The 26094-nt window shown below is 46.8% G+C and overlaps 40 non-coding genes and 36 pseudogenes across 40 annotated transcripts; all 76 read right to left on the bottom strand.

Moving 5' to 3' along the window:
* Nucleotides 1-55: 55 nt before the first annotated feature.
* Nucleotides 56-174, bottom strand: LOC138493519 (5S ribosomal RNA). Its single transcript, XR_011276534.1, has one exon. It is a non-coding gene; the product is annotated as a 5S ribosomal RNA (ribosomal RNA).
* A 106-nt stretch (nucleotides 175-280) lies between these two features.
* On the bottom strand, nucleotides 281-399 carry LOC138494198 (5S ribosomal RNA). The gene has a single exon (XR_011277150.1). It is a non-coding gene; the product is annotated as a 5S ribosomal RNA (ribosomal RNA).
* A 106-nt stretch (nucleotides 400-505) lies between these two features.
* Nucleotides 506-624, bottom strand: LOC138494052 (5S ribosomal RNA). Its single transcript, XR_011277018.1, has one exon. It is a non-coding gene; the product is annotated as a 5S ribosomal RNA (ribosomal RNA).
* A 106-nt stretch (nucleotides 625-730) lies between these two features.
* LOC138496097 (5S ribosomal RNA) lies at nucleotides 731-839 on the bottom strand (annotated as a pseudogene).
* A 476-nt stretch (nucleotides 840-1315) lies between these two features.
* LOC138494699 (5S ribosomal RNA) lies at nucleotides 1316-1434 on the bottom strand (annotated as a pseudogene).
* A 106-nt stretch (nucleotides 1435-1540) lies between these two features.
* Nucleotides 1541-1649, bottom strand: LOC138495445 (5S ribosomal RNA; annotated as a pseudogene).
* A 106-nt stretch (nucleotides 1650-1755) lies between these two features.
* LOC138495038 (5S ribosomal RNA) lies at nucleotides 1756-1915 on the bottom strand (annotated as a pseudogene).
* A 679-nt stretch (nucleotides 1916-2594) lies between these two features.
* On the bottom strand, nucleotides 2595-2713 carry LOC138494296 (5S ribosomal RNA). Its single transcript, XR_011277239.1, has one exon. It is a non-coding gene; the product is annotated as a 5S ribosomal RNA (ribosomal RNA).
* A 106-nt stretch (nucleotides 2714-2819) lies between these two features.
* LOC138493396 (5S ribosomal RNA) lies at nucleotides 2820-2938 on the bottom strand. Its single transcript, XR_011276422.1, has one exon. It is a non-coding gene; the product is annotated as a 5S ribosomal RNA (ribosomal RNA).
* Nucleotides 2939-3045: 107 nt separating this feature from the next.
* Nucleotides 3046-3154, bottom strand: LOC138494828 (5S ribosomal RNA; annotated as a pseudogene).
* Nucleotides 3155-3260: 106 nt separating this feature from the next.
* LOC138495407 (5S ribosomal RNA) lies at nucleotides 3261-3369 on the bottom strand (annotated as a pseudogene).
* A 106-nt stretch (nucleotides 3370-3475) lies between these two features.
* On the bottom strand, nucleotides 3476-3583 carry LOC138495251 (5S ribosomal RNA; annotated as a pseudogene).
* A 679-nt stretch (nucleotides 3584-4262) lies between these two features.
* On the bottom strand, nucleotides 4263-4381 carry LOC138494749 (5S ribosomal RNA; annotated as a pseudogene).
* Nucleotides 4382-4487: 106 nt separating this feature from the next.
* On the bottom strand, nucleotides 4488-4606 carry LOC138493947 (5S ribosomal RNA). Its single transcript, XR_011276922.1, has one exon. It is a non-coding gene; the product is annotated as a 5S ribosomal RNA (ribosomal RNA).
* A 106-nt stretch (nucleotides 4607-4712) lies between these two features.
* On the bottom strand, nucleotides 4713-4821 carry LOC138495429 (5S ribosomal RNA; annotated as a pseudogene).
* A 106-nt stretch (nucleotides 4822-4927) lies between these two features.
* Nucleotides 4928-5036, bottom strand: LOC138495181 (5S ribosomal RNA; annotated as a pseudogene).
* Nucleotides 5037-5142: 106 nt separating this feature from the next.
* LOC138493623 (5S ribosomal RNA) lies at nucleotides 5143-5261 on the bottom strand. Its single transcript, XR_011276629.1, has one exon. It is a non-coding gene; the product is annotated as a 5S ribosomal RNA (ribosomal RNA).
* A 106-nt stretch (nucleotides 5262-5367) lies between these two features.
* Nucleotides 5368-5486, bottom strand: LOC138493674 (5S ribosomal RNA). The gene has a single exon (XR_011276675.1). It is a non-coding gene; the product is annotated as a 5S ribosomal RNA (ribosomal RNA).
* Nucleotides 5487-5592: 106 nt separating this feature from the next.
* On the bottom strand, nucleotides 5593-5711 carry LOC138496533 (5S ribosomal RNA). Its single transcript, XR_011278036.1, has one exon. It is a non-coding gene; the product is annotated as a 5S ribosomal RNA (ribosomal RNA).
* Nucleotides 5712-6390: 679 nt separating this feature from the next.
* Nucleotides 6391-6509, bottom strand: LOC138493919 (5S ribosomal RNA). The gene has a single exon (XR_011276897.1). It is a non-coding gene; the product is annotated as a 5S ribosomal RNA (ribosomal RNA).
* A 106-nt stretch (nucleotides 6510-6615) lies between these two features.
* LOC138493945 (5S ribosomal RNA) lies at nucleotides 6616-6734 on the bottom strand. Its single transcript, XR_011276921.1, has one exon. It is a non-coding gene; the product is annotated as a 5S ribosomal RNA (ribosomal RNA).
* Nucleotides 6735-6840: 106 nt separating this feature from the next.
* Nucleotides 6841-6949, bottom strand: LOC138495546 (5S ribosomal RNA; annotated as a pseudogene).
* Nucleotides 6950-7055: 106 nt separating this feature from the next.
* LOC138495314 (5S ribosomal RNA) lies at nucleotides 7056-7164 on the bottom strand (annotated as a pseudogene).
* Nucleotides 7165-7270: 106 nt separating this feature from the next.
* Nucleotides 7271-7389, bottom strand: LOC138493622 (5S ribosomal RNA). The gene has a single exon (XR_011276628.1). It is a non-coding gene; the product is annotated as a 5S ribosomal RNA (ribosomal RNA).
* A 679-nt stretch (nucleotides 7390-8068) lies between these two features.
* LOC138495144 (5S ribosomal RNA) lies at nucleotides 8069-8187 on the bottom strand (annotated as a pseudogene).
* Nucleotides 8188-8293: 106 nt separating this feature from the next.
* LOC138495089 (5S ribosomal RNA) lies at nucleotides 8294-8402 on the bottom strand (annotated as a pseudogene).
* A 669-nt stretch (nucleotides 8403-9071) lies between these two features.
* LOC138494350 (5S ribosomal RNA) lies at nucleotides 9072-9190 on the bottom strand. Its single transcript, XR_011277288.1, has one exon. It is a non-coding gene; the product is annotated as a 5S ribosomal RNA (ribosomal RNA).
* A 106-nt stretch (nucleotides 9191-9296) lies between these two features.
* Nucleotides 9297-9415, bottom strand: LOC138494187 (5S ribosomal RNA). The gene has a single exon (XR_011277140.1). It is a non-coding gene; the product is annotated as a 5S ribosomal RNA (ribosomal RNA).
* A 106-nt stretch (nucleotides 9416-9521) lies between these two features.
* LOC138496521 (5S ribosomal RNA) lies at nucleotides 9522-9640 on the bottom strand. Its single transcript, XR_011278025.1, has one exon. It is a non-coding gene; the product is annotated as a 5S ribosomal RNA (ribosomal RNA).
* A 106-nt stretch (nucleotides 9641-9746) lies between these two features.
* On the bottom strand, nucleotides 9747-9865 carry LOC138494117 (5S ribosomal RNA). Its single transcript, XR_011277076.1, has one exon. It is a non-coding gene; the product is annotated as a 5S ribosomal RNA (ribosomal RNA).
* Nucleotides 9866-9971: 106 nt separating this feature from the next.
* LOC138493804 (5S ribosomal RNA) lies at nucleotides 9972-10090 on the bottom strand. Its single transcript, XR_011276793.1, has one exon. It is a non-coding gene; the product is annotated as a 5S ribosomal RNA (ribosomal RNA).
* Nucleotides 10091-10769: 679 nt separating this feature from the next.
* On the bottom strand, nucleotides 10770-10888 carry LOC138493918 (5S ribosomal RNA). Its single transcript, XR_011276896.1, has one exon. It is a non-coding gene; the product is annotated as a 5S ribosomal RNA (ribosomal RNA).
* Nucleotides 10889-10994: 106 nt separating this feature from the next.
* On the bottom strand, nucleotides 10995-11113 carry LOC138494507 (5S ribosomal RNA). The gene has a single exon (XR_011277431.1). It is a non-coding gene; the product is annotated as a 5S ribosomal RNA (ribosomal RNA).
* Nucleotides 11114-11219: 106 nt separating this feature from the next.
* LOC138495507 (5S ribosomal RNA) lies at nucleotides 11220-11328 on the bottom strand (annotated as a pseudogene).
* A 106-nt stretch (nucleotides 11329-11434) lies between these two features.
* On the bottom strand, nucleotides 11435-11543 carry LOC138496095 (5S ribosomal RNA; annotated as a pseudogene).
* Nucleotides 11544-12019: 476 nt separating this feature from the next.
* LOC138494823 (5S ribosomal RNA) lies at nucleotides 12020-12138 on the bottom strand (annotated as a pseudogene).
* A 106-nt stretch (nucleotides 12139-12244) lies between these two features.
* On the bottom strand, nucleotides 12245-12353 carry LOC138495401 (5S ribosomal RNA; annotated as a pseudogene).
* A 106-nt stretch (nucleotides 12354-12459) lies between these two features.
* On the bottom strand, nucleotides 12460-12619 carry LOC138494770 (5S ribosomal RNA; annotated as a pseudogene).
* A 679-nt stretch (nucleotides 12620-13298) lies between these two features.
* Nucleotides 13299-13407, bottom strand: LOC138495517 (5S ribosomal RNA; annotated as a pseudogene).
* Nucleotides 13408-13513: 106 nt separating this feature from the next.
* Nucleotides 13514-13632, bottom strand: LOC138493394 (5S ribosomal RNA). Its single transcript, XR_011276421.1, has one exon. It is a non-coding gene; the product is annotated as a 5S ribosomal RNA (ribosomal RNA).
* Nucleotides 13633-13738: 106 nt separating this feature from the next.
* Nucleotides 13739-13857, bottom strand: LOC138493803 (5S ribosomal RNA). Its single transcript, XR_011276792.1, has one exon. It is a non-coding gene; the product is annotated as a 5S ribosomal RNA (ribosomal RNA).
* A 679-nt stretch (nucleotides 13858-14536) lies between these two features.
* On the bottom strand, nucleotides 14537-14655 carry LOC138493917 (5S ribosomal RNA). Its single transcript, XR_011276895.1, has one exon. It is a non-coding gene; the product is annotated as a 5S ribosomal RNA (ribosomal RNA).
* A 106-nt stretch (nucleotides 14656-14761) lies between these two features.
* Nucleotides 14762-14880, bottom strand: LOC138494506 (5S ribosomal RNA). The gene has a single exon (XR_011277430.1). It is a non-coding gene; the product is annotated as a 5S ribosomal RNA (ribosomal RNA).
* A 106-nt stretch (nucleotides 14881-14986) lies between these two features.
* On the bottom strand, nucleotides 14987-15095 carry LOC138495506 (5S ribosomal RNA; annotated as a pseudogene).
* Nucleotides 15096-15201: 106 nt separating this feature from the next.
* Nucleotides 15202-15310, bottom strand: LOC138496094 (5S ribosomal RNA; annotated as a pseudogene).
* A 476-nt stretch (nucleotides 15311-15786) lies between these two features.
* On the bottom strand, nucleotides 15787-15905 carry LOC138494822 (5S ribosomal RNA; annotated as a pseudogene).
* A 106-nt stretch (nucleotides 15906-16011) lies between these two features.
* Nucleotides 16012-16120, bottom strand: LOC138495400 (5S ribosomal RNA; annotated as a pseudogene).
* Nucleotides 16121-16226: 106 nt separating this feature from the next.
* On the bottom strand, nucleotides 16227-16386 carry LOC138494769 (5S ribosomal RNA; annotated as a pseudogene).
* A 679-nt stretch (nucleotides 16387-17065) lies between these two features.
* LOC138493916 (5S ribosomal RNA) lies at nucleotides 17066-17184 on the bottom strand. The gene has a single exon (XR_011276894.1). It is a non-coding gene; the product is annotated as a 5S ribosomal RNA (ribosomal RNA).
* A 106-nt stretch (nucleotides 17185-17290) lies between these two features.
* LOC138493393 (5S ribosomal RNA) lies at nucleotides 17291-17409 on the bottom strand. The gene has a single exon (XR_011276420.1). It is a non-coding gene; the product is annotated as a 5S ribosomal RNA (ribosomal RNA).
* Nucleotides 17410-17515: 106 nt separating this feature from the next.
* Nucleotides 17516-17624, bottom strand: LOC138495007 (5S ribosomal RNA; annotated as a pseudogene).
* A 106-nt stretch (nucleotides 17625-17730) lies between these two features.
* Nucleotides 17731-17839, bottom strand: LOC138495312 (5S ribosomal RNA; annotated as a pseudogene).
* Nucleotides 17840-17945: 106 nt separating this feature from the next.
* Nucleotides 17946-18064, bottom strand: LOC138496509 (5S ribosomal RNA). The gene has a single exon (XR_011278014.1). It is a non-coding gene; the product is annotated as a 5S ribosomal RNA (ribosomal RNA).
* A 679-nt stretch (nucleotides 18065-18743) lies between these two features.
* On the bottom strand, nucleotides 18744-18862 carry LOC138493915 (5S ribosomal RNA). Its single transcript, XR_011276893.1, has one exon. It is a non-coding gene; the product is annotated as a 5S ribosomal RNA (ribosomal RNA).
* Nucleotides 18863-18968: 106 nt separating this feature from the next.
* Nucleotides 18969-19087, bottom strand: LOC138493392 (5S ribosomal RNA). Its single transcript, XR_011276419.1, has one exon. It is a non-coding gene; the product is annotated as a 5S ribosomal RNA (ribosomal RNA).
* A 106-nt stretch (nucleotides 19088-19193) lies between these two features.
* Nucleotides 19194-19302, bottom strand: LOC138495141 (5S ribosomal RNA; annotated as a pseudogene).
* Nucleotides 19303-19408: 106 nt separating this feature from the next.
* LOC138495405 (5S ribosomal RNA) lies at nucleotides 19409-19517 on the bottom strand (annotated as a pseudogene).
* A 106-nt stretch (nucleotides 19518-19623) lies between these two features.
* LOC138496496 (5S ribosomal RNA) lies at nucleotides 19624-19742 on the bottom strand. The gene has a single exon (XR_011278002.1). It is a non-coding gene; the product is annotated as a 5S ribosomal RNA (ribosomal RNA).
* A 679-nt stretch (nucleotides 19743-20421) lies between these two features.
* LOC138494748 (5S ribosomal RNA) lies at nucleotides 20422-20540 on the bottom strand (annotated as a pseudogene).
* A 106-nt stretch (nucleotides 20541-20646) lies between these two features.
* Nucleotides 20647-20765, bottom strand: LOC138493944 (5S ribosomal RNA). Its single transcript, XR_011276920.1, has one exon. It is a non-coding gene; the product is annotated as a 5S ribosomal RNA (ribosomal RNA).
* Nucleotides 20766-20871: 106 nt separating this feature from the next.
* On the bottom strand, nucleotides 20872-20980 carry LOC138495428 (5S ribosomal RNA; annotated as a pseudogene).
* A 106-nt stretch (nucleotides 20981-21086) lies between these two features.
* Nucleotides 21087-21205, bottom strand: LOC138496484 (5S ribosomal RNA). Its single transcript, XR_011277991.1, has one exon. It is a non-coding gene; the product is annotated as a 5S ribosomal RNA (ribosomal RNA).
* Nucleotides 21206-21311: 106 nt separating this feature from the next.
* LOC138493673 (5S ribosomal RNA) lies at nucleotides 21312-21430 on the bottom strand. Its single transcript, XR_011276674.1, has one exon. It is a non-coding gene; the product is annotated as a 5S ribosomal RNA (ribosomal RNA).
* Nucleotides 21431-21542: 112 nt separating this feature from the next.
* On the bottom strand, nucleotides 21543-21661 carry LOC138496472 (5S ribosomal RNA). The gene has a single exon (XR_011277980.1). It is a non-coding gene; the product is annotated as a 5S ribosomal RNA (ribosomal RNA).
* A 679-nt stretch (nucleotides 21662-22340) lies between these two features.
* On the bottom strand, nucleotides 22341-22459 carry LOC138493914 (5S ribosomal RNA). The gene has a single exon (XR_011276892.1). It is a non-coding gene; the product is annotated as a 5S ribosomal RNA (ribosomal RNA).
* A 106-nt stretch (nucleotides 22460-22565) lies between these two features.
* LOC138494298 (5S ribosomal RNA) lies at nucleotides 22566-22684 on the bottom strand. Its single transcript, XR_011277241.1, has one exon. It is a non-coding gene; the product is annotated as a 5S ribosomal RNA (ribosomal RNA).
* A 106-nt stretch (nucleotides 22685-22790) lies between these two features.
* LOC138495544 (5S ribosomal RNA) lies at nucleotides 22791-22899 on the bottom strand (annotated as a pseudogene).
* A 106-nt stretch (nucleotides 22900-23005) lies between these two features.
* On the bottom strand, nucleotides 23006-23114 carry LOC138495311 (5S ribosomal RNA; annotated as a pseudogene).
* A 106-nt stretch (nucleotides 23115-23220) lies between these two features.
* Nucleotides 23221-23339, bottom strand: LOC138493621 (5S ribosomal RNA). The gene has a single exon (XR_011276627.1). It is a non-coding gene; the product is annotated as a 5S ribosomal RNA (ribosomal RNA).
* Nucleotides 23340-24018: 679 nt separating this feature from the next.
* LOC138494747 (5S ribosomal RNA) lies at nucleotides 24019-24137 on the bottom strand (annotated as a pseudogene).
* Nucleotides 24138-24243: 106 nt separating this feature from the next.
* Nucleotides 24244-24352, bottom strand: LOC138495088 (5S ribosomal RNA; annotated as a pseudogene).
* Nucleotides 24353-25021: 669 nt separating this feature from the next.
* On the bottom strand, nucleotides 25022-25140 carry LOC138494349 (5S ribosomal RNA). The gene has a single exon (XR_011277287.1). It is a non-coding gene; the product is annotated as a 5S ribosomal RNA (ribosomal RNA).
* A 106-nt stretch (nucleotides 25141-25246) lies between these two features.
* LOC138494064 (5S ribosomal RNA) lies at nucleotides 25247-25365 on the bottom strand. The gene has a single exon (XR_011277029.1). It is a non-coding gene; the product is annotated as a 5S ribosomal RNA (ribosomal RNA).
* A 106-nt stretch (nucleotides 25366-25471) lies between these two features.
* Nucleotides 25472-25580, bottom strand: LOC138495318 (5S ribosomal RNA; annotated as a pseudogene).
* Nucleotides 25581-25686: 106 nt separating this feature from the next.
* On the bottom strand, nucleotides 25687-25805 carry LOC138494007 (5S ribosomal RNA). The gene has a single exon (XR_011276977.1). It is a non-coding gene; the product is annotated as a 5S ribosomal RNA (ribosomal RNA).
* Nucleotides 25806-25911: 106 nt separating this feature from the next.
* LOC138493801 (5S ribosomal RNA) lies at nucleotides 25912-26030 on the bottom strand. Its single transcript, XR_011276791.1, has one exon. It is a non-coding gene; the product is annotated as a 5S ribosomal RNA (ribosomal RNA).
* Nucleotides 26031-26094: the final 64 nt, after the last annotated feature.

The raw sequence follows: 26094 nt of genomic DNA, 5'->3' as shown, positions 1-26094 counted from the left end.
CAGTTTTGAAAGCCAATTGAGAAATGGCTCACTGCCTGAACATGGAGCACAAAAAAGCCTACAGCACCTGGTATTCCCAGGCGGTCTCCCATCCAGGTACTAACTAGGCCCGACACTGCTTAGCTTCTGAGATCAGACGAGATCAGGCGCATTCAGTGTAGTGTGGCCGTAGGCTCTGGGCCTTCTGAGATTTGTACCTTTAAGCATCTAGTTGGCTAGACCATGCAGTTTTGAAAGCCAATTGAGAAATGGCTCACTGCCTGAACATGGAGCACAAAAAAGCCTACAGCACCTGGTATTCCCAGGCCGTCTCCCATCCAGGTACTAACTAGGCCCGACACTGCTTAGCTTCTGAGATCAAACGAGATCAGGCGCATTCAGTGCGGTGTGGCCGTAGGCTCTGGGCCTTCTGAGATTTGTACCTTTAAGCATCTAGTTGGCTAGACCATGCAGTTTTGAAAGCCAATTGAGAAATGGCTCACTGCCTGAACATGGAGCACAAAAAAGCCTACAGCACCTGGTATTCCCAGGCCGTCTCCCATCCAGGTACTAACTAGGCCCGACACTGCTTAGCTTCTGAGATCAGACGAGATCAGGCGCATTCAGTGTGGTGTGGCCGTAGGCTCTGGGCCTTCTGAAATTTGTACCTTTAAGCATCTAGTTGGCTAGACCATGCAGTTTTGAAATCCAATTGAGAAATGGCTCACTGCCTGAACATGGAGCACAAAAAAGCCTACAGCACCTGGTATTCCCAGGCGGTCTCCCATCCAGGTACTAACTAGGCCCGAAACTGCTTAGCTTCCGAGATCGGGCGCATTCATTGTGGTTTAGCCCTAAAATTGAGAAATGCTAAGAGTATTACTCTTATGCATTTACAGTTAGTAAGCTAAGCCATAAAGCCACTTGCAACATGATACCACGCTCATCACCCGATCAGCGCTGGATCAGGCTCGATCAGGCGAGATATATAAGACTTGTGGGCCCATTCAGGACTCCTATGTCTGTTTGGATAACTTTACTCCATCCATCCTGTTTCTGTTGCAGGGAGTTGGAGAGAACAACCAACACAACCATGGCTTTCTTTCAAGACTCTTTATGGACTCAATATTCTCTGAACTGCATTACATGTGAAGGTAGATTTATTACCCATGAACACACTACCCGTATGTTAATTTTATGTAAATAGGTAGCGCCAGCCCTCATGTTGTTGTCCAACATTTCCGCTATTAAAAGGGATACATTTATTTTGGAATCATAAGCAAATTTAAAAAGAAATTGAGAAGTGGCACAATTACTAATCATAGAGCACAAAAAAAGCCTACAGAACCTGGTATTCCCAGGCGGTCTCCCATCCAGGTACTAACTAGGCCCGACACTGCTTAGCTTCTGAGATCATACAAGATCAGGCACATTCAGTGTGGTGTGGCCGTAGGCTCTGGGCCTTCTGAGATTTGTACCTTTAAGCATCTAGTTGGCTAGACCATGCAGTTTTGAAAGCCAATTGAGAAATGGCTCACTGCCTGAACATGGAGCACAAAAAAGCCTACAGCACCTGGTATTCCCAGGCTGTCTCCCATCCAGGTACTAACTAGGCCCGACACTGCTTAGCTTCTGAGATCAGACGCATTCAGTGTGGTGTGGCTGTAGGCTCTGGGCCTTCTGAGATTTGTACCTTTAAGCATCTAGTTGGCTAGACCATGCAGTTTTGAAAGCCAATTGAGAAATGGCTCACTGCCTGAACATGGAGCACAAAAAAGCTTACAGCACCTGGTATTCCCAGGCGGTCTCCCATCCAGATACTAACTAGGCCCAACACTGCTTAGCTTCTGCCATCCAGGTACTAACTAGGCCCAACACTGCTTAGCTTCTGAGATCAGACGAGATCAGGCGCATTCAGTGTGGTGTGGCCGTAGGCTCTGGGCCTTATGAGATTTGTACCTTTAAGCATCTAGTTGGCTAGACCATGCAGTTTTGAAAGCCAATTGAGAAATGGCTCACTGCCTGAACATGGAGCAAAAAATAGCATACAGCACCTGGTATTCCCAGGCGGTCTCCCATCCAGGTACTAACTAGGCCTGAAACTGCTTAGCTTCCGAGATCGGGCGCATTCATTGTGGTGTAGCCCTAAAATTGAGAAATGCTAAGAGTATTACTCTTATGCATTTACAGTTAGTAAGCTAAGCCATAAAGCCACTTGCAACATGATACCATGCTCATCACCCAATCAGGCTCGATCAGGCGAGATATATAAGGCTTGTGGGCCCATTCAGGACTCCTATGTCTGGTAGGATAACTTTACTCCATCCATCCTGTTTCTGTTGCAGGGAGTTGGAGAGAACAACCAACACAACCATGGCTTTCTTTCAAGACTCTTTATGGACTCAATATTCTCTGAACTGCATTACATGTGAAGGTAGATTTATTACCCATGAACACACTACCCGTATGTTAATTTTATGTAAATAGGTAGCGCCAGCCCTCATGTTGTTGTCCAACATTTCCGCTATTAAAAGGGATACATTTATTTTGGAATCATAAGCAAATTTAAAAAGAAATTGAGAAGTGGCACAATTACTAATCATAGAGCACAAAAAAGCCTACAGAACCTGGTATTCCCAGGCGGTCTCCCATCCAGGTACTAACTAGGCCCGACACTGCTTAGCTTCTGAGATCAGACGAGATCAGGCGCATTCAGTGTGGTGTGGCAGTAGGCTCTGGGCGTTCTGAGATTTGTACCTTTAAGCATCTAGTTGGCTAGACCATGCAGTTTTGAAAGCCAATTGAGAAATGGCTCACTGCCTGAACATGGAGCACAAAAAAGCCTACAGCACCTGGTATTCCCAGGTGGTCTCCCATCCAGGTACTAACTAGGCCCGACACTGCTTAGCTTCTGAGATCAGACGAGATCAGGCACATTCAGTGTGGTGTGGCCGTAGGCTCTGGGCCTTCTGAGATTTGTACCTTTAAGCATCTAGTTGGCTAGACCATGCAGTTTTGAAAGCCAATTGAGAAATGGCTCAATGCCTGAACATGGAGCACAAAAAAAGCCTACAGCACCTGGTATTCCCAGGCGGTCTCCCATCCAGGTACTAACTAGGCCCGACACTGCTTAGCTTCTGAGATCAGGCGCATTCAGTGTGGTGTGGCTGTAGGCTCTGGGCCTTCTGAGATTTGTACCTTTAAGCATCTAGTTGGCTAGACCATGCAGTTTTGAAAGCCAATTGAGAAATGGCTCACTGCCTGAACATGGAGCACAAAAAACCCTACAGCACCTGGTATTCCCAGGCGGTCTCCCATCCAGGTACTAACTAGGCCTGACACTGCTTAGCTTCTGAGATCAGGCGCATTCAGTGTCGTGTGGCCGTAGGCTCTGGGCCTTCTGAGATTTGTACCTTTAAGCATCTAGTTGGCTAGACCATGCAGTTTTGAAAGCCAATTGAGAAATGGCTCACTGCCTGAACATGGAGCACAAAAAAGCCTACAGCACCTGGTATTCCCAGGCGGTCTCCCATCCAGGTACTAACTAGGCCCGACACTGCTTAGCTTCTGAGATCAGAGCATTCAGTGTGGTGTGGCCGTAGGCTCTGGGCCTTCTGAGATTTGTACCTTTAAGCATCTAGTTGGCTAGACCATGCAGTTTTGAAAGCCAATTGAGAAATGGCTCACTGCCTGAACATGGAGCACAAAAAAGCCTACAGCACCTGGTATTCCCAGGCGGTCTCCCATCCAGGTACTAACTAGGCCCGAAACTGCTTAGCTTACGAGATCGGGCGCATTCCTTGTGGTGTAGCCCTAAAATTGAGAAATGCTAAGAGTATTACTCTTATGCATTTACAGTTAGTAAGCTAAGCCATAAAGCCACTTGCAACATGATACCACGCTCATCACCCGATCAGGCTCGATCAGGCGAGATATATAAGACTTGTGGGCCCATTCAGGACTCCTATGTCTGGTTGGATAACTTTACTCCATCCATCCTGTTTCTGTTGCAGGGAGTTGGAGAGAACAACCAACACAACCATGGCTTTCTTTCAAGACTCTTTATGGACTCAATATTCTCTGAACTGCATTACATGTGAAGGTAGATTTATTACCCATGAACACACTACCCGTATGTTAATTTTATGTAAATAGGTAGCGCCAGCCCTCACGTTGTTGTCCAACATTTCCGCTTTTAAAAGGGATACATTTATTTTGGAATCATAAGCAAATTTAAAAAGAAATTGAGAAGTGGCACAATTACTAATCATAGAGCACAAAAAAGCCTACAGAACATGGTATTCCCAGGCGGTCTCCCATCCAGGTACTAACTAGGCCCGACACTGCTTAGCTTCTGAGATCATACGAGATCAGGAACATTCAGTGCGGTGTGGCCGTAGGCTCTGGGCCTTCTGAGATTTGTACCTTTAAGCATCTAGTTGGCTAGACCATGCAGTTTTGAAAGCCAATTGAGAAATGGCTCACTGCCTGAACATGGAGCACAAAAAAGCCTACAGCACCTGGTATTCCCAGGCGGTCTCCCATCCAGGTACTAACTAGGCCCGACACTGCTAAGCTTCTGAGATCAGACGAGATCAGGCGCATTCAGTGTGGTGTGGCCGTAGGCTCTGGGCCTTCTGAGATTTGTACCTTTAAGCATCTAGTTGGCTAGACCATGCAGTTTTGAAAGCCAATTGAGAAATGGCTCACTGCCTGAACATGGAGCACAAAATAGCCTACAGCACCTGGTATTCCCAGGCTGTCTCCCATCCAGGTACTAACTAGGCCCGACACTGCTTAGCTTCTGAGATCAGACGCATTCAGTGTGGTGTGGCCGTAGGCTCTGGGCCTTCTGAGATTTGTACCTTTAAGCATCTAGTTGGCTAGACCATGCAGTTTTGAAAGCCAATTGAGAAATGGCTCACTGCCTGAACATGGAGCACAAAAAAGCCTACAGCACCTGGTATTCCCAGGCGGTCTCCCATCCAGGTACTAACTAGGCCCAACACTGCTTAGCTTCTGAGATCAGACGCATTCAGTGTGGTGTGGTCGTAGGCTCTGGACCTTCTGAGATTTGTACCTTTAAGCATCTAGTTGGCTAGACCATGCAGTTTTGAAAGCCAATTGAGAAATGGCTCACTGCCTGAACATGGAGCACAAAAAAGCCTACAGCACCTGCTATTCCCAGGCGGTCTCCCATCCAGGTACTAACTAGGCCCGACACTGCTTAGCTTCTGAGATCAGACGAGATCAGGCGCATTCAGTGTGGTGTGGCCGTAGGCTCTGGGCCTTCTGAGATTTGTACCTTTAAGCATCTAGTTGGCTAGACCATGCAGTTTTGAAAGCCAATTGAGAAATGGCTCACTGCCTGAACATGGAGCACAAAAAAGCCTACAGCACCTGGTATTCCCAGGCGGTCTCCCATCCAGGTACTAACTAGGCCCGACACTGCTTAGCTTCTGAGAGCAGACGAGATCAGGCGCATTCAGTGTGGTGTGGCCGTAGGCTCTGGGCCTTCTGAGATTTGTACCTTTAAGCATCTAGTTGGCTAGACCATGCAGTTTTGAAAGCCAATTGAGAAATGGCTCACTGCCTGAACATGGAGCACAAAAAAGCCTACAGCACCTGGTATTCCCAGGCGGTCTCCCATCCAGGTACTAACTAGGCCCGACACTGCTTAGCTTCTGAGATCAGACGAGATCAGGCGCATTCAGTGTGGTGTGGCCGTAGGCTCTGGGCCTTCTGAGATTTGTACCTTTAAGCATCTAGTTGGCTAGACCATGCAGTTTTGAAAGCCAATTGAGAAATGGCTCACTGCCTGAACATGGAGCACAAAAAAGCCTACAGCACCTGGTATTCGCAGGCGGTCTCCCATCCAGGTACTAACTAGGCCCGAAACTGCTTAGCTTCCGAGATCGGGCGCATTCATTGTGGTGTAGCCCTAAAATTGAGAAATGCTAAGAGTATTACTCTTATGCATTTACAGTTAGTAAGCTAAGCCATAAAGCCACTTGCAACATGATACCACGCTCATCACCCGATCAGGCTCGATCAGGCGAGATATATAAGACTTGTGGGCCCATTCAGGACTCCTATGTCTGGTAGGATAACTTTACTCCATCCATCCTGTTTCTGTTGCAGGGAGTTGGAGAGAACAACCAACACAACCATGGCTTTCTTTCAAGACTCTTTATGGACTCAATATTCTCTGAACTGCATTACATGTGAAGGTAGATTTATTACCCATGAACACAGTACCCGTATGTTAATTTTATGTAAATAGGTAGCGCCAGCCCTCATGTTGTTGTCCAACATTTCCGCTATTAAAAGGGATACATTTATTTTGGAATCATAAGCAAATTTAAAAAGAAATTGAGAAGTGGCACAATTACTAATCATAGAGCACAAAAAAGCCTACAGAACCTGGTATTCCCAGGCGGTCTCCCATCCAGGTACTAACTAGGCCCGACACTGCTTAGCTTCTGAGATCAGACGAGATCAGGCGCATTCAGTGTGGTGTGGCCGTAGGCTCTGGGCGTTCTGAGATTTGTACCTTTAAGCATCTAGTTGGCTAGACCATGCAGTTTTGAAAGCCAATTGAGAAATGGCTCACTGCCTGAACATGGAGCACAAAAAAGCCTACAGCACCTGGTATTCCCAGGCGGTCTCCCATCCAGGTACTAACTAGGCCCGACACTGCTAAGCTTCTGAGATCAGACGAGATCAGGCGCATTCAGTGTGGTGTGGCCGTAGGCTCTGGGCCTTCTGAGATTTGTACCTTTAAGCATCTAGTTGGCTAGACCATGCAGTTTTGAAAGCCAATTGAGAAATGGCTCACTGCCTGAACATGGAGCACAAAAAAGCCTACAGCACCTGGTATTCCCAGGCTGTCTCCCATCCAGGTACTAACTAGGCCTGACACTGCTTAGCTTCTGAGATCAGACGCATTCAGTGTGGTGTGGCCGTAGGCTCTGGGCCTTCTGAGATTTGTACCTTTAAGCATCTAGTTGGCTAGACCATGCAGTTTTGAAAGCCAATTGAGTAATGGCTCACTGCCTGAACATGGAGCACAAAAAACCCTACAGCACCTGGTATTCCCAGGCGGTCTCCCATCCAGGTACTAACTAGGCCTGACACTGCTTAGCTTCTGAGATCAGGCGCATTCAGTGTGGTGTGGCCGTAGGCTCTGGGCCTTCTGAGATTTGTACCTTTAAGCATCTAGTTGGCTAGACCATGCAGTTTTGAAAGCCAATTGAGAAATGGCTCACTGCCTGAACATGGAGCACAAAAAAGCCTACAGCACCTGCTATTCCCAGGCGGTCTCCCATCCAGGTACTAACTAGGCCCGACACTGCTTAGCTTCTGAGATCAGACGAGATCAGGCGCATTCAGTGTGGTGTGGCCGTAGGCTCTGGGCCTTCTGAGATTTGTACCTTTAAGCATCTAGTTGGCTAGACCATGCAGTTTTGAAAGCCAATTGAGAAATGGCTCACTGCCTGAACATGGAGCACAAAAAAGCCTACAGCACCTGGTATTCCCAGGCGGTCTCCCATCCAGGTACTAACTAGGCCCGAAACTGCTTAGCTTCCGAGATCGGGCGCATTCCTTGTGGTGTAGCCCTAAAATTGAGAAATGCTAAGAGTATTACTCTTATGCATTTACAGTTAGTAAGCTAAGCCATAAAGCCACTTGCAACATGATACCACGCTCATCACCCGATCAGGCTCGATCAGGCGAGATATATAAGACTTGTGGGCCCATTCAGGACTCCTATGTCTGGTTGGATAACTTTACTCCATCCATCCTGTTTCTGTTGCAGGGAGTTGGAGAGAACAACCAACACAACCATGGCTTTCTTTCAAGACTCTTTATGGACTCAATATTCTCTGAACTGCATTACATGTGAAGGTAGATTTATTACCCATGAACACACTACCCGTATGTTAATTTTATGTAAATAGGTAGCGCCAGCCCTCATGTTGTTGTCCAACATTTCCGCTTTTAAAAGGGATACATTTATTTTGGAATCATAAGCAAATTTAAAAAGAAATTGAGAAGTGGCACAATTACTAATCATAGAGCACAAAGAAGCCTACAGAACATGGTATTCCCAGGCTGTCTCCCATCCAGGTACTAACTAGGCCCGACACTGCTTAGCTTCTGAGATCATACGAGATCAGGCACATTCAGTGCGGTGTGGCCGTAGGCTCTGGGCCTTCTGAGATTTGTACCTTTAAGCATCTAGTTGGCTAGACCATGCAGTTTTGAAAGCCAATTGAGAAATGGCTCACTGCCTGAACATGGAGCACAAAAAAGCCTACAGCACCTGGTATTCCCAGGCGGTCTCCCATCCAGGTACTAACTAGGCCCGACACTGCTTAGCTTCTGAGATCAGACGCATTCAGTGTGGTGTGGCCGTAGGCTCTGGGCCTTATGAGATTTGTACCTTTAAGCATCTAGTTGGCTAGACCATGCAGTTTTGAAAGCCAATTGAGAAATGGCTCACTGCCTGAACATGGAGCAAAAAAAGGCATACAGCACCTGGTATTCCCAGGCGGTCTCCCATCCAGGTACTAACTAGGCCCGAAACTGCTTAGCTTCTGAGATCGGTCGCATTCATTGTGGTGTAGCCCTAAAATTGAGAAATGCTAAGAGTATTACTCTTTTGCATTTACAGTTAGTAAGCTAAGCCATAAAGCCAATTGCAACATGATACCACGCTCATCACCCGATCAGGCGAGATATATAAGACTTGTGGGCCCATTCAGGACTCCTATGTCTGGTAGGATAACTTTACTCCATCCATCCTGTTTCTGTTGCAGGGAGTTGGAGAGAACAACCAACACAACCAATGCTTTCTTTCAAGACTCTTTATGGACTCAATATTCTCTGAACTGCATTACATGTGAAGGTAGATTTATTACCCATGAACACACTACCCGTATGTTAATTTTATGTAAAGAGGTAGCGCCAGCCCTCATGTTGTTGTCCAACATTTCCGCTATTAAAAGGGATACATTTATTTTGGAATCATAACTAAATTTTAAAAGAAATTGAGAAGTGGCACAATTACTAATCATAGAGCACAAAAAAGCCTACAGAACCTGGTATTCCCAGGCGGTCTCCCATCCAGGTACTAACTAGGCCCGACACTGCTTAGCTTCTGAGAGCAGACGAGATCAGGCGCATTCAGTGTGGTGTGGCCGTAGGCTCTGGGCGTTCTGAGATTTGTACCTTTAAGCATCTGGTTGGCTAGACCATGCAGTTTTGAAAGCCAATTGAGAAATGGCTCACTGCCTGAACATGGAGCACCAAAAAGCCTACAGCACCTGGTATTCCCAGGCGGTCTCCCATCCAGGTACTAACTAGGCCCGACACTGCTTAGCTTCTGAGATCAGACGAGATCAGGTGCATTCAGTGTGGTGTGGCCGTAGGCTCTGGGCCTTCTGAGATTTGTACCTTTAAGCATCTAGTTGGCTAGACCATGCAGTTTTGAAAGCCAATTGAGAAATGGCTCACTGCCTGAACATGGAGCACAAAAAAGCCTACAGCACCTGGTATTCCCAGGCGGTCTCCCATCCAGGTACTAACTAGGCCCGACACTGCTTAGCTTCTGAGATCAGACGAGATCAGGCGCATTCAGTGTGGTGTGGCCGTAGGCTCTGGGCCTTCTGAGATTTGTACCTTTAAGCATCTAGTTGGCTAGACCATGCAGTTTTGAAAGCCAATTGAGAAATGGCTCACTGCCTGAACATGGAGCACAAAAAAGCCTACAGCAGCTGGTATTCCCAGGCGGTCTCCCATCCAGGTACTAACTAGGCCCGACACTGCTTAGCTTCTGAGATCAGACGAGATCAGGCGCATTCAGTGTGGTGTGGCCGTAGGCTCTGGGCCTTCTGAGATTTGTACCTTTAAGCATCTAGTTGGCTAGACCATGCAGTTTTGAAAGCCAATTGAGAAATGGCTCACTGCCTGAACATGGAGCACAAAAAAGCCTACAGCACCTGGTATTCCCAGGCGGTCTCCCATCCAGGTACTAACTAGGCCTGACACTGCTTAGCTTCTGAGATCAGACGAGATCAGGCGCATTCAGTGTGGTGTGGCCGTAGGCTCTGGGCCTTCTGAGATTTGTACCTTTAAGCATCTAGTTGGCTAGACCATGCAGTTTTGAAAGCCAATTGAGAAATGGCTCACTGCCTGAACATGGAGCACAAAAAAGCCTACAGCACCTGGTATTCCCAGGGGGTCTCCCATCCAGGTACTAACTAGGCCCGAAACTGCTTAGCTTCCGAGATCGGGCGCATTAATTGTGGTGTAGCCCTAAAATTGAGAAATGCTAAGAGTATTACTCTTATGCATTTACAGTTAGTAAGCTAAGCCATAAAGCCACTTGCAACATGATACCACGCTCATCACCCGATCAGGCTCGATCAGGCGAGATATATAAGACTTGTGGGCCCATTCAGGACTCCTATGTCTGGTAGGATAACTTTACTCCATCCATCCTGTTTCTGTTGCAGGGAGTTGGAGAGAACAACCAACACAACCATGGCTTTCTTTCAAGACTCTTTATGGACTCAATATTCTCTGAACTGCATTACATGTGAAGGTAGATTTATTACCCATGAACACACTACCCGTATGTTAATTTTATGTAAATAGGTAGCGCCAGCCCTCATGTTGTTGTCCAACATTTCCGCTATTAAAAGGGATACATTTATTTTGGAATCATAAGCAAATTTAAAAAGAAATTGAGAAGTGGCACAATTACTAATCATAGAGCACAAAAAAGCCTACAGAACCTGGTATTCCCAGGCGGTCTCCCATCCAGGTACTAACTAGGCCCGACACTGCTTAGCTTCTGAGATCAGACGAGATCAGGCGCATTCAGTGTGGTGTGGCCGTAGGCTCTGGACCTTCTGAGATTTGTACCTTTAAGCATCTAGTTGGCTAGACCATGCAGTTTTGAAAGCCAATTGAGAAATGGCTCACTGCCTGAACATGGAGCACAAAAAAGCCTACAGCACCTGGTATTCCCAGGCCGTCTCCCATCCAGGTACTAACTAGGCCCGACACTGCTTAGCTTCTGAGATCAAACGAGATCAGGTGCATTCAGTGCCGTGTGGCCGTAGGCTCTGGGCCTTCTGAGATTTGTACCTTTAAGCATCTAGTTGGCTAGACCATGCAGTTTTGAAAGCCAATTGAGAAATGGCTCACTATCTGAACATGGAGCACAAGAAAGCCTACAGCACCTGGTATTCCCAGGCCGTCTCCCATCCAGGTACTAACTAGGCCCGACACTGCTTAGCTTCTGAGATCAGACGCATTCAGTGTGGTGTGGTCGTAGGCTCTGGGCCTTCTGAAATTTGTACCTTTAAGCATCTAGTTGGCTAGACCATGCAGTTTTGAAATCCAATTGAGAAATGGCTCACTGCCTGAACATGGAGCACAAAAAAGCCTACAGCACCTGGTATTCCCAGGCGGTCTCCCATCCAGGTACTAACTAGGCCCGAAACTGCTTAGCTTCCGAGATCGGGCGCATTCATTGTGGTTTAGCCCTAAAATTGAGAAATGCTAAGAGTATTACTCTTATGCATTTACAGTTAGTAAGCTAAGCCATAAAGCCACTTGCAACATGATACCACGCTCATCACCCGATCAGCGCTGGATCAGGCTCGATCAGGCGAGATATATAAGACTTGTGGGCCCATTCAGGACTCCTATGTCTGTTTGGATAACTTTACTCCATCCATCCTGTTTCTGTTGCAGGGAGTTGGAGAGAACAACCAACACAACCATGGCTTTCTTTCAAGACTCTTTATGGACTCAATATTCTCTGAACTGCATTACATGTGAAGGTAGATTTATTACCCATGAACACACTACCCGTATGTTAATTTTATGTAAATAGGTAGCGCCAGCCCTCATGTTGTTGTCCAACATTTCCGCTATTAAAAGGAATACATTTATTTTGGAATCATAAGCAAATTTAAAAAGAAATTGAGAAGTGGCACAATTACTAATCATAGAGCACAAAAAAAGCCTACAGAACCTGGTATTCCCAGGCGGTCTCCCATCCAGGTACTAACTAGGCCCGACACTGCTTAGCTTCTGAGATCATACAAGATCAGGCACATTCAGTGTGGTGCGGCCGTAGGCTCTGGGCCTTCTGAGATTTGTACCTTTAAGCATCTAGTTGGCTAGACCATGCAGTTTTGAAAGCCAATTGAGAAATGGCTCACTGCCTGAACATGGAGCACAAAAAAGCCTACAGCACCTGGTATTCCCAGGCCGTCTCCCATCCAGGTACTAACTAGGCCCGACACTGCTTAGCTTCTGAGATCAGACGCATTCAGTGTGGTGTGGCTGTAGGCTCTGGGCCTTCTGAGATTTGTACCTTTAAGCATCTAGTTGGCTAGACCATGCAGTTTTGAAAGCCAATTGAGAAATGGCTCACTGCCTGAACATGGAGCACAAAAAAGCCTACAGCACCTGGTATTCCCAGGCGGTCTCCCATCCAGGTACTAACTAGGCCCAACACTGCTTAGCTTCTGCCATCCAGGTACTAACTAGGCCCAACACTGCTTAGCTTCTGAGATCAGACGAGATCAGGCGCATTCAGTGTGGTGTGGCCGTAGGCTCTGGGCCTTATGAGATTTGTACCTTTAAGCATCTAGTTGGCTAGACCATGCAGTTTTGAAAGCCAATTGAGAAATGGCTCACTGCCTGAACATGGAGCAAAAAATAGCATACAGCACCTGGTATTCCCAGGCGGTCTCCCATCCAGGTACTAACTAGGCTCGAAACTGCTTAGCTTCCGAGATCGGGCGCATTCATTGTGGTGTAGCCCTAAAATTGAGAAATGCTAAGAGTATTACTCTTATGCATTTACAGTTAGTAAGCTAAGCCATAAAGCCACTTGCAACATGATACCACGCTCATCACCCAATCAGGCTCGATCAGGCGAGATATATAAGACTTGTGGGCCCATTCAGGACTCCTATGTCTGGTAGGATAACTTTACTCCATCCATCCTGTTTCTGTTGCAGGGAGTTGGAGAGAACAACCAACACAACCATGGCTTTCTTTCAAGACTCTTTATGGACTCAATATTCTCTGAACTGCATTACATGTGAAGGTAGATTTATTACCCATGAACACACTACCCGTATGTTAATTTTATGTAAATAGGTAGCGCCAGCCCTCATGTTGTTGTCCAACATTTCCGCTATTAAAAGGGATACATTTATTTTGGAATCATAAGCAAATTTAAAAAGAAATTGAGAAGTGGCACAATTACTAATCATAGAGCACAAAAAAGCCTACAGAACCTGGTATTCCCAGGCGGTCTCCCATCCAGGTACTAACTAGGCCAGACACTGCTTAGCTTCTGAGATCAGACGCATTCAGTGTGGTGTGGCCGTAGGCTCTGGGCGTTCTGAGATTTGTACCTTTAAGCATCTAGTTGGCTAGACCATGCAGTTTTGAAAGCCAATTGAGAAATGGCTCACTGCCTGAACATGGAGCACAAAAAAGCCTACAGCACCTGGTATTCCCAGGTGGTCTCCCATCCAGGTACTAACTAGGCCCGACACTGCTTAGCTTCTGAGATCAGACGAGATCAGGCACATTCAGTGTGGTGTGGCCGTAGGCTCTGGGCCTTCTGAGATTTGTACCTTTAAGCATCTAGTTGGCTAGACCATGCAGTTTTGAAAGCCAATTGAGAAATGGCTCACTGCCTGAACATGGAGCACAAAAAAGCCTACAGCACCTGGTATTCCCAGGCGGTCTCCCATCCAGGTACTAACTAGGCCTGACACTGCTTAGCTTCTGAGATCAGACGAGATCAGGCGCATTCAGTGTGGTGTGGCCGTAGGCTCTGGGCCTTCTGAGATTTGTACCTTTAAGCATCTAGTTGGCTAGACCATGCAGTTTTGAAAGCCAATTGAGAAATGGCTCACTGCCTGAACATGGAGCACAAAAAAGCCTACAGCACCTGGTATTCCCAGGGGGTCTCCCATCCAGGTACTAACTAGGCCCGAAACTGCTTAGCTTCCGAGATCGGGCGCATTAATTGTGGTGTAGCCCTAAAATTGAGAAATGCTAAGAGTATTACTCTTATGCATTTACAGTTAGTAAGCTAAGCCATAAAGCCACTTGCAACATGATACCACGCTCATCACCCGATCAGGCTCGATCAGGCGAGATATATAAGACTTGTGGGCCCATTCAGGACTCCTATGTCTGGTAGGATAACTTTACTCCATCCATCCTGTTTCTGTTGCAGGGAGTTGGAGAGAACAACCAACACAACCATGGCTTTCTTTCAAGACTCTTTATGGACTCAATATTCTCTGAACTGCATTACATGTGAAGGTAGATTTATTACCCATGAACACACTACCCGTATGTTAATTTTATGTAAATAGGTAGCGCCAGCCCTCATGTTGTTGTCCAACATTTCCGCTATTAAAAGGGATACATTTATTTTGGAATCATAAGCAAATTTAAAAAGAAATTGAGAAGTGGCACAATTACTAATCATAGAGCACAAAAAAGCCTACAGAACCTGGTATTCCCAGGCGGTCTCCCATCCAGGTACTAACTAGGCCCGACACTGCTTAGCTTCTGAGATCAGACGAGATCAGGCGCATTCAGTGTGGTGTGGCCGTAGGCTCTGGACCTTCTGAGATTTGTACCTTTAAGCATCTAGTTGGCTAGACCATGCAGTTTTGAAAGCCAATTGAGAAATGGCTCACTGCCTGAACATGGAGCACAAAAAAGCCTACAGCACCTGGTATTCCCAGGCCGTCTCCCATCCAGGTACTAACTAGGCCCGACACTGCTTAGCTTCTGAGATCAAACGAGATCAGGTGCATTCAGTGCCGTGTGGCCGTAGGCTCTGGGCCTTCTGAGATTTGTACCTTTAAGCATCTAGTTGGCTAGACCATGCAGTTTTGAAAGCCAATTGAGAAATGGCTCACTATCTGAAGATGGAGCACAAGAAAGCCTACAGCACCTGGTATTCCCAGGCCGTCTCCCATCCAGGTACTAACTAGGCCCGACACTGCTTAGCTTCTGAGATCAGACGCATTCAGTGTGGTGTGGTCGTAGGCTCTGGGCCTTCTGAAATTTGTACCTTTAAGCATCTAGTTGGCTAGACCATGCAGTTTTGAAATCCAATTGAGAAATGGCTCACTGCCTGAACATGGAGCACAAAAAAGCCTACAGCACCTGGTATTCCCAGGCGGTCTCCCATCCAGGTACTAACTAGGCCCGAAACTGCTTAGCTTCCGAGATCGGGCGCATTCATTGTGGTTTAGCCCTAAAATTGAGAAATGCTAAGAGTATTACTCTTATGCATTTACAGTTAGTAAGCTAAGCCATAAAGCCACTTGCAACATGATACCACGCTCATCACCCGATCAGCGCTGGATCAGGCTCGATCAGGCGAGATATATAAGACTTGTGGGCCCATTCAGGACTCCTATGTCTGTTTGGATAACTTTACTCCATCCATCCTGTTTCTGTTGCAGGGAGTTGGAGAGAACAACCAACACAACCATGGCTTTCTTTCAAGACTCTTTATGGACTCAATATTCTCTGAACTGCATTACATGTGAAGGTAGATTTATTACCCATGAACACACTACCCGTATGTTAATTTTATGTAAATAGGTAGCGCCAGCCCTCATGTTGTTGTCCAACATTTCCGCTATTAAAAGGGATACATTTATTTTGGAATCATAAGCAAATTTAAAAAGAAATTGAGAAGTGGCACAATTACTAATCATAGAGCACAAAAAAAGCCTACAGAACCTGGTATTCCCAGGCGGTCTCCCATCCAGGTACTAACTAGGCCCGACACTGCTTAGCTTCTGAGATCATACAAGATCAGGCACATTCAGTGTGGTGCGGCCGTAGGCTCTGGGCCTTCTGAGATTTGTACCTTTAAGCATCTAGTTGGCTAGACCATGCAGTTTTGAAAGCCAATTGAGAAATGGCTCACTGCCTGAACATGGAGCACAAAAAAGCCTACAGCACCTGGTATTCCCAGGCCGTCTCCCATCCAGGTACTAACTAGGCCCGACACTGCTTAGCTTCTGAGATCAGACGCATTCAGTGTGGTGTGGCTGTAGGCTCTGGGCCTTCTGAGATTTGTACCTTTAAGCATCTAGTTGGCTAGACCATGCAGTTTTGAAAGCCAATTGAGAAATGGCTCACTGCCTGAACATGGAGCACAAAAAAGCCTACAGCACCTGGTATTCCCAGGCGGTCTCCCATCCAGGTACTAACTAGGCCCAACACTGCTTAGCTTCTGCCATCCAGGTACTAACTAGGCCCAACACTGCTTAGCTTCTGAGATCAGACGAGATCAGGCGCATTCAGTGTGGTGTGGCCGTAGGCTCTGGGCCTTATGAGATTTGTACCTTTAAGCATCTAGTTGGCTAGACCATGCAGTTTTGAAAGCCAATTGAGAAATGGCTCACTGCCTGAACATGGAGCAAAAAATAGCATACAGCACCTGGTATTCCCAGGCGGTCTCCCATCCAGGTACTAACTAGGCTCGAAACTGCTTAGCTTCCGAGATCGGGCGCATTCATTGTGGTGTAGCCCTAAAATTGAGAAATGCTAAGAGTATTACTCTTATGCATTTACAGTTAGTAAGCTAAGCCATAAAGCCACTTGCAACATGATACCACGCTCATCACCCAATCAGGCTCGATCAGGCGAGATATATAAGACTTGTGGGCCCATTCAGGACTCCTATGTCTGGTAGGATAACTTTACTCCATCCATCCTGTTTCTGTTGCAGGGAGTTGGAGAGAACAACCAACACAACCATGGCTTTCTTTCAAGACTCTTTATGGACTCAATATTCTCTGAACTGCATTACATGTGAAGGTAGATTTATTACCCATGAACACACTACCCGTATGTTAATTTTATGTAAATAGGTAGCGCCAGCCCTCATGTTGTTGTCCAACATTTCCGCTATTAAAAGGGATACATTTATTTTGGAATCATAAGCAAATTTAAAAAGAAATTGAGAAGTGGCACAATTACTAATCATAGAGCACAAAAAAGCCTACAGAACCTGGTATTCCCAGGCGGTCTCCCATCCAGGTACTAACTAGGCCCGACACTGCTTAGCTTCTGAGATCAGACGAGATCAGGCGCATTCAGTGTGGTGTGGCCGTAGGCTCTGGGCGTTCTGAGATTTGTACCTTTAAGCATCTAGTTGGCTAGACCATGCAGTTTTGAAAGCCAATTGAGAAATGGCTCACTGCCTGAACATGGAGCACAAAAAAGCCTACAGCACCTGGTATTCCCAGGTGGTCTCCCATCCAGGTACTAACTAGGCCCGACACTGCTTAGCTTCTGAGATCAGACGAGATCAGGCACATTCAGTGTGGTGTGGCCGTAGGCTCTGGGCCTTCTGAGATTTGTACCTTTAAGCATCTAGTTGGCTAGACCATGCAGTTTTGAAAGCCAATTGAGAAATGGCTCACTGCCTGAACATGGAGCACAAAAAAGCCTACAGCACCTGGTATTCCCAGGCGGTCTCCCATCCAGGTACTAACTAGGCCCGACACTGCTTAGCTTCTGAGATCAGGCGCATTCAGTGTGATGTGGCCGTAGGCTCTGGGCCTTCTGAGATTTGTACCTTTAAGCATCTAGTTGGCTAGACCATGCAGTTTTGAAAGACAATTGAGAAATGGCTCACTGCCTGAACATGGAGCACAAAAAACCCTACAGCACCTGGTATTCCCAGGCGGTCTCCCATCCAGGTACTAACTAGGCCTGACACTGCTTAGCTTCTGAGATCAGGCGCATTCAGTGTGGTGTGGCCGTAGGCTCTGGGCCTTCTGAGATTTGTACCTTTAAGCATCTAGTTGGCTAGACCATGCAGTTTTGAAAGCCAATTGAGAAATGGCTCACTGCCTGAACATGGAGCACAAAAAAGCCTACAGCACCTGGTATTCCCAGGCGGTCTCCCATCCAGGTACTAACTAGGCCCGACACTGCTTAGCTTCTGAGATCAGACGAGATCAGGCGCATTCAGTGTGGTGTGGCCGTAGGCTCTGGGCCTTCTGAGATTTGTACCTTTAAGCATCTAGTTGGCTAGACCATGCAGTTTTGAAAGCCAATTGAGAAATGGCTCACTGCCTGAACATGGAGCACAAAAAAGCCTACAGCACCTGGTATTCCCAGGCGGTCTCCCATCCAGGTACTAACTAGGCCCGAAACTGCTTAGCTTCCGAGATCGGGCGCATTCCTTGTGGTGTAGCCCTAAAATTGAGAAATGCTAAGAGTATTACTCTTATGCATTTACAGTTAGTAAGCTAAGCCATAAAGCCACTTGCAACATGATACCACGCTCATCACCCGATCAGGCTCGATCAGGCGAGATATATAAGACTTGTGGGCCCATTCAGGACTCCTATGTCTGGTTGGATAACTTTACTCCATCCATCCTGTTTCTGTTGCAGGGAGTTGGAGAGAACAACCAACACAACCATGGCTTTCTTTCAAGACTCTTTATGGACTCAATATTCTCTGAACTGCATTACATGTGAAGGTAGATTTATTACCCATGAACACACTACCCGTATGTTAATTTTATGTAAATAGGTAGCGCCAGCCCTCATGTTGTTGTCCAACATTTCCGCTTTTAAAAGGGATACATTTATTTTGGAATCATAAGCAAATTTAAAAAGAAATTGAGAAGTGGCACAATTACTAATCATAGAGCACAAAAAAGCCTACAGAACCTGGTATTCCCAGGCGGTCTCCCATCCAGGTACTAACTAGGCCCGACACTGCTTAGCTTCTGAGATCAGACGAGATCAGGCGCATTCAGTGTGGTGTGGCCGTAGGCTCTGGGCGTTCTGAGATTTGTACCTTTAAGCATCTAGTTGGCTAGACCATGCAGTTTTGAAAGCCAATTGAGAAATGGCTCACTGCCTGAACATGGAGCACAAAAAAGCCTACAGCACCTGGTATTCCCAGGTGGTCTCCCATCCAGGTACTAACTAGGCCCGACACTGCTTAGCTTCTGAGATCAGACGAGATCAGGCACATTCAGTGTGGTGTGGCCGTAGGCTCTGGGCCTTCTGAGATTTGTACCTTTAAGCATCTAGTTGGCTAGACCATGCAGTTTTGAAAGCCAATTGAGAAATGGCTCAATGCCTGAACATGGAGCACAAAAAAGCCTACAGCACCTGGTATTCCCAGGCGGTCTCCCATCCAGGTACTAACTAGGCCTGACACTGCTTAGCTTCTGAGATCAGGCGCATTCAGTGTGGTGTGGCTGTAGGCTCTGGGCCTTCTGAGATTTGTACCTTTAAGCATCTAGTTGGCTAGACCATGCAGTTTTGAAAGCCAATTGAGAAATGGCTCACTGCCTGAACATGGAGCACAAAAAACCCTACAGCACCTGGTATTCCCAGGCGGTCTCCCATCCAGGTACTAACTAGGCCTGACACTGCTTAGCTTCTGAGATCAGGCGCATTCAGTGTCGTGTGGCCGTAGGCTCTGGGCCTTCTGAGATTTGTACCTTTAAGCATCTAGTTGGCTAGACCATGCAGTTTTGAAAGCCAATTGAGAAATGGCTCACTGCCTGAACATGGAGCACAAAAAAGCCTACAGCACCTGGTATTCCCAGGCGGTCTCCCATCCAGGTACTAACTAGGCCCGACACTGCTTAGCTTCTGAGATCAGACGAGATCAGGCGCATTCAGTGTGGTGTGGCCGTAGGCTCTGGGCCTTCTGAGATTTGTACCTTTAAGCATCTAGTTGGCTAGACCATGCAGTTTTGAAAGCCAATTGAGAAATGGCTCACTGCCTGAACATGGAGCACAAAAAAGCCTACAGCACCTGGTATTCCCAGGCGGTCTCCCATCCAGGTACTAACTAGGCCCGAAACTGCTTAGCTTCCGAGATCAGGCGCATTCCTTGTGGTGTAGCCCTAAAATTGAGAAATGCTAAGAGTATTACTCTTATGCATTTACAGTTAGTAAGCTAAGCCATAAAGCCACTTGCAACATGATACCACGCTCATCACCCGATCAGGCTCGATCAGGCGAGATATATAAGACTTGTGGGCCCATTCAGGACTCCTATGTCTGGTTGGATAACTTTACTCCATCCATCCTGTTTCTGTTGCAGGGAGTTGGAGAGAACAACCAACACAACCATGGCTTTCTTTCAAGACTCTTTATGGACTCAATATTCTCTGAACTGCATTACATGTGAAGGTAGATTTATTACCCATGAACACACTACCCGTATGTTAATTTTATGTAAATAGGTAGCGCCAGCCCTCATGTTGTTGTCCAACATTTCCGCTTTTAAAAGGGATACATTTATTTTGGAATCATAAGCAAATTTAAAAAGAAATTGAGAAGTGGCACAATTACTAATCATAGAGCACAAAAAAGCCTACAGAACATGGTATTCCCAGGCGGTCTCCCATCCAGGTACTAACTAGGCCCGACACTGCTTAGCTTCTGAGATCATACGAGATCAGGAACATTCAGTGCGGTGTGGCCGTAGGCTCTGGGCCTTCTGAGATTTGCACCTTTAAGCATCTAGTTGGCTAGACCATGCAGTTTTGAAAGCCAATTGAGAAATGGCTCACTGCCTGAACATGGAGCACAAAAAAGCCTACAGCACCTGGTATTCCCAGGCGGTCTCCCATCCAGGTACTAACTAGGCCCGACACTGCTAAGCTTCTGAGATCAGACGAGATCAGGCGCATTCAGTGTGGTGTGGCCGTAGGCTCTGGGCCTTCTGAGATTTGTACCTTTAAGCATCTAGTTGGCTAGACCATGCAGTTTTGAAAGCCAATTGAGAAATGGCTCACTGCCTGAACATGGAGCACAAAATAGCCTACAGCACCTGGTATTCCCAGGCTGTCTCCCATCCAGGTACTAACTAGGCCCGACACTGCTTAGCTTCTGAGATCAGACGCATTCAGTGTGGTGTGGCCGTAGGCTCTGGGCCTTCTGAGATTTGTACCTTTAAGCATCTAGTTGGCTAGACCATGCAGTTTTGAAAGCCAATTGAGAAATGGCTCACTGCCTGAACATGGAGCACAAAAAAGCCTACAGCACCTGGTATTCCCAGGCGGTCTCCCATCCAGGTACTAACTAGGCCCGACACTGCTTAGCTTCTGAGATCAGACGAGATCAGGCGCATTCAGTGTGGTGTGGCCGTAGGCTCTGGGCCTTCTGAGATTTGTACCTTTAAGCATCTAGTTGGCTAGACCATGCAGTTTTGAAAGCCAATTGAGAAATGGCTCACTGCCTGAACATGGAGCACAAAAAAGCCTACAGCACCTGGTATTCCCAGGCGGTCTCCCATCCAGGTACTAACTAGGCCCGACACTGCTTAGCTTCTGAGAGCAGACGAGATCAGGCGCATTCAGTGTGGTGTGGCCGTAGGCTCTGGGCCTTCTGAGATTTGTACCTTTAAGCATCTAGTTGGCTAGACCATGCAGTTTTGAAAGCCAATTGAGAAATGGCTCACTGCCTGAACATGAACATGGAGCACAAAAAAGCCTACAGCACCTGGTATTCCCAGGCGGTCTCCCATCCAGGTACTAACTAGGCCCGACACTGCTTAGCTTCTGAGATCAGACGAGATCAGGCGCATTCAGTGTGGTGTGGCCGTAGGCTCTGGGCCTTCTGAGATTTGTACCTTTAAGCATCTAGTTGGCTAGACCATGCAGTTTTGAAAGCCAATTGAGAAATGGCTCACTGCCTGAACATGGAGCACAAAAAAGCCTACAGCACCTGGTATTCGCAGGCGGTCTCCCATCCAGGTACTAACTAGGCCCGAAACTGCTTAGCTTCCGAGATCGGGCGCATTCATTGTGGTGTAGCCCTAAAATTGAGAAATGCTAAGAGTATTACTCTTATGCATTTACAGTTAGTAAGCTAAGCCATAAAGCCACTTGCAACATGATACCACGCTCATCACCCGATCAGGCTCGATCAGGCGAGATATATAAGACTTGTGGGCCCATTCAGGACTCCTATGTCTGGTAGGATAACTTTACTCCATCCATCCTGTTTCTGTTGCAGGGAGTTGGAGAGAACAACCAACACAACCATGGCTTTCTTTCAAGACTCTTTATGGACTCAATATTCTCTGAACTGCATTACATGTGAAGGTAGATTTATTACCCATGAACACAGTACCCGTATGTTAATTTTATGTAAATAGGTAGCGCCAGCCCTCATGTTGTTGTCCAACATTTCCGCTATTAAAAGGGATACATTTATTTTGGAATCATAAGCAAATTTAAAAAGAAATTGAGAAGTGGCACAATTACTAATCATAGAGCACAAAAAAGCCTACAGAACCTGGTATTCCCAGGCGGTCTCCCATCCAGGTACTAACTAGGCCCGACACTGCTTAGCTTCTGAGATCAGACGAGATCAGGCGCATTCAGTGTGGTGTGGCCGTAGGCTCTGGGCGTTCTGAGATTTGTACCTTTAAGCATCTAGTTGGCTAGACCATGCAGTTTTGAAAGCCAATTGAGAAATGGCTCACTGCCTGAACATGGAGCACAAAAAAGCCTACAGCACCTGGTATTCCCAGGCAGTCTCCCATCCAGGTACTAACTAGGCCCGACACTGCTAAGCTTCTGAGATCAGACGAGATCAGGCGCATTCAGTGTGGTGTGGCCGTAGGCTTTGGGCCTTCTGAGATTTGTACCTTTAAGCATCTAGTTGGCTAGACCATGCAGTTTTGAAAGCCAATTGAGAAATGGCTCACTGCCTGAACATGGAGCACAAAAAAGCCTACAGCACCTGGTATTCCCAGGCTGTCTCCCATCCAGGTACTAACTAGGCCTGACACTGCTTAGCTTCTGAGATCAGACGCATTCAGTGTGGTGTGGCCGTAGGCTCTGGGTCTTCTGAGATTTGTACCTTTAAGCATCTAGTTGGCTAGACCATGCAGTTTTGAAAGCCAATTGAGTAATGGCTCACTGCCTGAACATGGAGCACAAAAAACCCTACAGCACCTGGTATTCCCAGGCGGTCTCCCATCCAGGTACTAACTAGGCCTGACACTGCTTAGCTTCTGAGATCAGGCGCATTCAGTGTGGTGTGGCCGTAGGCTCTGGGCCTTCTGAGATTTGTACCTTTAAGCATCTAGTTGGCTAGACCATGCAGTTTTGAAAGCCAATTGAGAAATGGCTCACTGCCTGAACATGGAGCACAAAAAAGCCTACAGCACCTGCTATTCCCAGGCGGTCTCCCATCCAGGTACTAACTAGGCCCGACACTGCTTAGCTTCTGAGATCAGACGAGATCAGGCGCATTCAGTGTGGTGTGGCCGTAGGCTCTGGGCCTTCTGAGATTTGTACCTTTAAGCATCTAGTTGGCTAGACCATGCAGTTTTGAAAGCCAATTGAGAAATGGCTCACTGCCTGAACATGGAGCACAAAAAAGCCTACAGCACCTGGTATTCCCAGGCGGTCTCCCATCCAGGTACTAACTAGGCCCGAAACTGCTTAGCTTCCGAGATCGGGCGCATTCCTTGTGGTGTAGCCCTAAAATTGAGAAATGCTAAGAGTATTACTCTTATGCATTTACAGTTAGTAAGCTAAGCCATAAAGCCACTTGCAACATGATACCACGCTCATCACCCGATCAGGCTCGATCAGGCGAGATATATAAGACTTGTGGGCCCATTCAGGACTCCTATGTCTGGTTGGATAACTTTACTCCATCCATCCTGTTTCTGTTGCAGGGAGTTGGAGAGAACAACCAACACAACCATGGCTTTCTTTCAAGACTCTTTATGGACTCAATATTCTCTGAACTGCATTACATGTGAAGGTAGATTTATTACCCATGAACACACTACCCGTATGTTAATTTTATGTAAATAGGTAGCGCCAGCCCTCATGTTGTTGTCCAACATTTCCGCTTTTAAAAGGGATACATTTATTTTGGAATCATAAGCAAATTTAAAAAGAAATTGAGAAGTGGCACAATTACTAATCATAGAGCACAAAAAAGCCTACAGAACATGGTATTCCCAGGCGGTCTCCCATCCAGGTACTAACTAGGCCCGACACTGCTTAGCTTCTGAGATCATACGAGATCAGGCACATTCAGTGCGGTGTGGCCGTAGGCTCTGGGCCTTCTGAGATTTGTACCTTTAAGCATCTAGTTGGCTAGACCATGCAGTTTTGAAAGCCAATTGAGAAATGGCTCACTGCCTGAACATGGAGCACAAAAAAGCCTACAGCACCTGGTATTCCCAGGCGGTCTCCCATCCAGGTACTAACTAGGCCCGACACTGCTTAGCTTCTGAGATCAGACGCATTCAGTGTGGTGTGGCCGTAGGCTCTGGGCCTTATGAGATTTGTACCTTTAAGCATCTAGTTGGCTAGACCATGCAGTTTTGAAAGCCAATTGAGAAATGGCTCACTGCCTGAACATGGAGCAAAAAAAGGCATACAGCACCTGGTATTCCCAGGCGGTCTCCCATCCAGGTACTAACTAGGCCCGAAACTGCTTAGCTTCCGAGATCGGTCGCATTCATTGTGGTGTAGCCCTAAAATTGAGAAATGCTAAGAGTATTACTCTTTTGCATTTACAGTTAGTAAGCTAAGCCATAAAGCCAATTGCAACATGATACCACGCTCATCACCCGATCAGGCGAGATATATAAGACTTGTGGGCCCATTCAGGACTCCTATGTCTGGTAGGATAACTTTACTCCATCCATCCTGTTTCTGTTGCAGGGAGTTGGAGAGAACAACCAACACAACCATGGCTTTCTTTCAAGACTCTTTATGGACTCAATATTCTCTGAACTGCATTACATGTGAAGGTAGATTTATTACCCATGAACACACTACCCGTATGTTAATTTTATGTAAAGAGGTAGCGCCAGCCCTCATGTTGTTGTCCAACATTTCCGCTATTAAAAGGGATACATTTATTTTGGAATCATAACTAAATTTTAAAAGAAATTGAGAAGTGGCACAATTACTAATCATAGAGCACAAAAAAGCCTACAGAACCTGGTATTCCCAGGCGGTCTCCCATCCAGGTACTAACTAGGCCCGACACTGCTTAGCTTCTGAGAGCAGACGAGATCAGGCGCATTCAGTGTGGTGTGGCCGTAGGCTCTGGGCGTTCTGAGATTTGTACCTTTAAGCATCTGGTTGGCTAGACCATGCAGTTTTGAAAGCCAATTGAGAAATGGCTCACTGCCTGAACATGGAGCACAAAAAAGCCTACAGCACCTGGTATTCCCAGGCGGTCTCCCATCCAGGTACTAACTAGGCCCGACACTGCTTAGCTTCTGAGATCAGACGAGATCAGGTGCATTCAGTGTGGTGTGGCCGTAGGCTCTGGGCCTTCTGAGATTTGTACCTTTAAGCATCTAGTTGGCTAGACCATGCAGTTTTGAAAGCCAATTGAGAAATGGCTCACTGCCTGAACATGGAGCACAAAAAAGCCTACAGCACCTGGTATTCCCAGGCGGTCTCCCATCCAGGTACTAACTAGGCCCGACTTTGCTTAGCTTCTGAGATCAGGCGCATTCAGTGGGGTGTGGCCGTAGGCTCTGGGCCTTCTGAGATTTGTACCTTTAAGCATCTAGTTGGCTAGACCATGCAGTTTTGAAAGCCAATTGAGAAATGGCTCACTGCCTGAACATGGAGCACAAAAAAGCCTACAGCAGCTGGTATTCCCAGGCGGTCTCCCATCCAGGTACTAACTAGGCCCGACACTGCTTAGCTTCTGAGATCAGATGAGATCAGGCGCATTCAGTGTGGTGTGGCCGTAGGCTCTGGGCCTTCTGAGATTTGTACCTTTAAGCATCTAGTTGGCTAGACCATGCAGTTTTGAAAGCCAATTGAGAAATGGCTCACTGCCTGAACATGGAGCACAAAAAAGCCTACAGCACCTGGTATTCCCAGGCGGTCTCCCATCCAGGTACTAACTAGGCCTGACACTGCTTAGCTTCTGAGATCAGACGAGATCAGGCGCATTCAGTGTGGTGTGGCCGTAGGCTCTGGGCCTTCTGAGATTTGTACCTTTAAGCATCTAGTTGGCTAGACCATGCAGTTTTGAAAGC

Source organism: Ambystoma mexicanum, chromosome 10 (genome assembly GCF_040938575.1).
Source record: "Ambystoma mexicanum isolate Mex_15411 chromosome 10, UKY_AmexF1_1, whole genome shotgun sequence".
Taxonomy (NCBI): Eukaryota; Metazoa; Chordata; class Amphibia; order Caudata; family Ambystomatidae; genus Ambystoma; species Ambystoma mexicanum.
This window is presented reverse-complemented; position numbering and strand designations above follow the sequence as displayed.